A 5228-nucleotide genomic window follows, 5' to 3' on the forward strand; every position below is an offset into this window, starting at 1 on the left:
TTTTACTTTCAGTTTTTCTCTCCAGAATAGAAGAAAAGACCCTCAAAAACTACTTCCATCTTCTGCTTGAGATTCATCAAAAATTCGTTCGCTCGAGCCTGTGTAGTCTTGAATCACACACAGAAAGAATTGAAATCTCTAATTTTTTCTTTCTGACATTAAAAGGTATAAACCCTAGTTTACCAGTTCTCACTTATTAGTCCTATCACTCCAAAGATCTTCATAAATTATTCTCTGAATTTTCTTCCGTTCATTTTTTATTCTACAGATCTACACAAGGATTCAGATTAATTTTGGGGGTTTTGTTTTCGTCACTTTCCAGAGACTCATAGTGTAAAAGATGATGATCACATTGTATCCTATAGAGTTCCTAAGTTTGCCAGAGAAATTAACTAGGCGTGAAATAATCTTCCGAAGTAAACTAAAGTAAGTTCTTTGGTTGGGTTGAATAATTTTGACTAGTTTATGTGTGTAGCAACCTTTGGCGCATAAGATGCTTGTGCATTTGATGAGAACATCATCTGCTTCACCTTCGAATCAGGTCCAGACAAACGCTGCTTCCGGAGAAGCCATGGCATTTAATGGGGACTCTTCGTCTTTCTATCTCTGGTTAACTGATGATATGGGTATGTTCTGCTGTCCTATTGAATGGTCTGACTGAGTGCGTGAGTTATATGATGTTAGCTACATTTCCAATGTGATGTCCTCATCTTGATCTCTCTCTCCTAAATTTCAATTCCAACACGGGGTTTCTTAATTTGGGTTTTTGATGTTCTTATTTTCTTTTTTGAAGGGATTTTTTCTTTCTGAAGATGCAATTTGAAGAAGAGTAAGATTTCAATCCCTATTATTTTTCCTTCCATATAGGATTTCTGTGGTTCCGGCAAGATTTTTATTTTTTGTATTTGGTATCATATTTCATTGTTAGGGCAATCGGATTCTTGTTATATTGAATCCGATTCTTCTACTGTATGATTTGGTTTGAAATCAATAAGTTCATGTGGGGTTGTTATGTTGATATTGGTGATACGTAATTGATTTCATGATCTTGTTGAATTCCGGTAGGAGATACTTAGTCCATTTCCATCTACTGTCACAAGGTCTATGACAATAGCTGTTCTGTATGGTAATGGAATTGCTCTTCCCATGCCTCTCACTGTTTCTGTTTTAAAACACGGTTGCCCGAAGGATCTCATTTAGGCCTTGAGTGATGGTCTTGAAGGAAGCTGCTTAAAGAGTGATGAAAATTATTGCTTACGGAGGTTAGTTAGTGAATATCCATTATATGGATTTCTGATTAGTTTTATTCTTTGATCTTGGTGATCCATATATGTCATGCTGACACAGTAGGTATTCGCCAGGTTTATGACCATCACATACATGTGTACCTGGACTGCTGGACAACCCCATGAATAATTATCTAGTGTAAAAGATGATGATCACATTGTATCCTATAAAGTTCCTAAGGTTGCCAGAGAAATTAACTAGGCGTGAAATAATCTTCCTAAGTAAACTAAAGTAAGTTCTTTGGTTGGGTTGAATAATTTTGACTAGTTTATGTGTGTAGCAACCTTTGGCGCATAAGATGCTTGTGCATTTGATGAGAACATCATCTGCTTCTCCTTCGAATCAGGTCCAGACAAACGCTGCTTCCGGAGAAGCCATGGCATTTAATGGGGACTCTTTGTCTTTCTATCTCTGGTTAACTGATGATATGGGTATGTTCTGCTGTCCTATTGAATGGTCTGAATGAGTGCGTGAGTTGTATGATGTTAGCTACATTTCCAATGTGCTGTCCTTATTACTTCTACGGTATGATCAGTGAGTACTTTTTATTTGGCCATATATTTAACTATACATACACTATTTACTTTAAAATCCTTAGCAACAGAAGAATGTTTAGTTAATTATATATATGTGTGATTAAAATCCCAGTGGAGCTAATTATTTTTAGCCAGTGGGGATGTTAACTCTCCAGGACGTGCGGAGGAGAAAGACCTAGCAACTATTTAATTTGGTTCATAGAAGACTTGCAGCTGTCTAATTGTGGGTGTAGCGAATTTGGTTTGATCATGCTTCAAAAAAAAAAAACTCCTGCCTTTAGATTTGGTCTATTTTAGTTTATTTTTTAAAAATGTTTTTGTATTCTGGTTTTGTTTGTTGTCTAGCTTTCTTGTGATTTGTCAGTGAGTTTATAAAGGAAACTTTGTTGTTTTTTTGCAAGATGGAAATCAACAAAATGGGGAGCAATGTCGGCATTCCAATTCCTTGGTTATTGGTAAAGTATAAAATTATTTTGTTTAATACTGCTGTGTTTAGATGTATTTTTAATTAAGGATGTACAAAATGCTTGCATTTTCCTCTAAGCAGCTGTTGTCCTTGAAGAAAGAAAGGTTCGAGGTGATACCCCTCTTGCATTTTTCGTCGGAAAGAAGCATGGTAAGGAAAAAGTTGATTTGGATACCAACGGAAAGCCTTGTGGAGCCAATCAAGCAAAATATTCCAATGTCATTGGGTTGTTGCTCAAACAATCTCGCCGTTTCCACTGGCCTGTACATTGAGATAGACAAGCTGATGAGCCTCAAAATGATTGTAAGTATCTCATCCTTGATAATAATAGTGAATAAAAAAAGTTGGTTATGGATAGAATTGTGATTCTATTTTCCAGATGGTTTTCTTTTGGGTTCTTATCTTTATACTTTTTGTTGACGGTAAATAAAATCATTAGACATGATGATTCTCTACCTATGTTGTTCTTTTTGCTTGGTTGTCTTTGTTTTGATTTGTCTAACAGGTGTGCGCGGCCCAGGAACGAACATCTGGGATTGGTTTCCTAGGCCTTCTGAGAGTTGATTTAACATGGACAGGTCAACTTTGAAGTATAAGGTTTCTTTACTTGCCAGTTGGGTCGTTACTAAAATGGGATATTGTGTAAATTAATTTGTTTCTTTTCTTATGGTGAAGTGGGGGATTCACTATACCGTGTAACAAATACTTTTTCCCTAATGAAATTTAAATTCTCTGTGTTGATTCAAATTTTTTTATGGCGTTACTGTTTCTTATTACTGTGAGAACTTTTGAACAAAATGAAATTCAGAATAGATTAATATTGAATAAAAATAATATTCGTACAATAAATTATTGCCTCATCAGTTGGTGTTGCAAAAAATATTAAGAATAAAATAAAAATTTAAATTAAAGAAAAAATAAAATTATAGAATGATTTTTGCCTCATGCTATTGCCTCCCAGTTTGTTGTGGCAAAAAATTCAGCTTTTGCTACAGTACATTTAAGGTGTGGCAATTACTTTTTGTCACCCAAGTTGTTGTCACAGGTGTGGCAAAAAAGGTTAAGTGGCAAAAGGATATAGCCACACGAAATATCGGTTCTTACCACATGAATAACGTGTTGCAATATGACCCTTTTCTTGTAGTGAGCCTTGTAACCATATAGCTTCTTTAAATGCCCCTGTCACTGTCATATACTCCGCTTCAGTAGTTGAGAGCGTCACAGTAGACTGCAAAATCGATCTCCAACTAACCGATGCTTCATCCAAGGTAAATACATATCCTGTAGTTGTACGCCTCTTATCCAAACACCAGCATAATCAGAATCTACATAACCAACACACAACTGATTGTTCCCATCTTCCTTCATAAACTCCAAGCCAACATCAACAGTACCATAAAGATACCTCAATATCCATTTCACAGCTTTCCAATATCCTTTACCAGGATTATGCATATAACGACTGATCATACTTACTGCATGTGAAATGTTTGGCCTCGTACATACCATCGCATATACAAATCTACCAACAACACAAGCATATGGGACTTGAGATATATACTCACGCTCTTCTTCCGTAGTAGGAGACATATCAGAACTCAACTTAAAATGAGGACCAAGGGAAGTACTTACAGATTTAGTTCCTTCGCAGATACCAAATTTTTGTAATACTTTCTTCAAGTATGCCTTTTGAGACAAACAAACTTTACCCTTCTCTCTTTCACGTTGATCTCCATGCCAAGAATCTTCTTAGATTCTCTCAAATCTTTCCTCTCGAACTCAGTTGATAATTTGTGCTTCAAATTCTCAATCTCTTTCATGTTATTCGATGTTATATGCATATCATCGACATACAAGAGAAAATATATGAAAGACCCATCACGTAGCTTCTTGAAGTATGCACAATGGTCATAGTGACTTCTTGTGTATGTCTGGCCAATCATAAACTGATCAAATCGCTTGTACCACTGTCTTGGAGACTGCCTCAGCCCATACAACGATTTTTTCATCTTGCATACACAATCTTCTTTTCCAACAACTTTGAACCCACTCGGCTGAGTCATATAGATCTCTTCTTTTAGATCACCATGTAAGAACGCCGTCTGCACATCTAACTGAATTAGGTATAAATCATCTTGTGCTACCAATGCTAACAAAATTCAGATTGATGAGTGTTTCACAACTGGAGAGAACACCTCATTGTATTCAATCCCTTATCTTTGAGCATAACCTTTTGCAACTAATATTGCCTTGTAGCGTACTTGATTCACCTGAGATCCTTCTTTCTTAGCATATACCCATTTTCACTCAATGACCTTCTTACCGTTCGGAAGCTTCGTAAGAACCCGGGTTCCATTATTGTAAAGAGACTCCATCTCATCCTGCATAGTAGCTTCCTATTTTTGACGCTCTACACTGTGTATAGCTTCAAAATAGGTATTAAGAATGCCTTATTCAATAAATGGTAATGCATAAACTATAAAATCATCCATTCAACCAGGTTTCCAGATTTGTCTTTTGGTTTGATGTTTGCTTTGGTCTCAGTGATCGTAGCTTCTGTATCCTCCACCACTTCATGTTCCTCTTCATTAAGATTGTCATTATCATTTGGAACTTCAGTATTTACCTCCCTTGTAGACGCCACGCCTTCGGAAGTAGTCGTAACAGATATAGACTTAGCTAAAATTAGTGGAATTGCATCAATCTCCACCTGCTGCAAAGGATCCTCGGTACTGGTAGTGTTCTCCACCTGCCGAGAACCCCAAGGAAATGCTTCATCAAATGTAACGTCTCTACTCATAACTATCTTCTTCTCAACTGGATTCCAAATTTTGAACCCTTTCACTCCTTTCTTCACACCCATAAAAATCCCTTTAACATCACGGCTATCAAGCTTATTTTCACTAACATGATACCAAGCAGAGCAACCAAAGATATGA

General features: G+C 36.5%; 1 long non-coding RNA gene across 9 annotated transcripts; it reads left to right on the forward strand.

The window, feature by feature from the left end:
- LOC113275544 lies at positions 1 to 3036 on the forward strand. Of its 9 annotated transcripts, none has more exons than XR_003323661.1 (5): positions 1 to 165; positions 269 to 426; positions 542 to 626; positions 794 to 2278; positions 2371 to 3036. It is a non-coding gene; the product is annotated as an uncharacterized LOC113275544 (long non-coding RNA). The 9 variants fall into 9 exon arrangements; XR_003323663.1 differs by having other exon boundaries at positions 794 to 1718; positions 2225 to 3036; XR_003323662.1 differs by having other exon boundaries at positions 794 to 1518; positions 1634 to 3036.
- The last annotated feature ends 2192 nt before the right edge of the window (positions 3037 to 5228 follow it).

Source organism: Papaver somniferum, chromosome 4 (genome assembly GCF_003573695.1).
Source record: "Papaver somniferum cultivar HN1 chromosome 4, ASM357369v1, whole genome shotgun sequence".
Taxonomy (NCBI): Eukaryota; Viridiplantae; Streptophyta; class Magnoliopsida; order Ranunculales; family Papaveraceae; genus Papaver; species Papaver somniferum.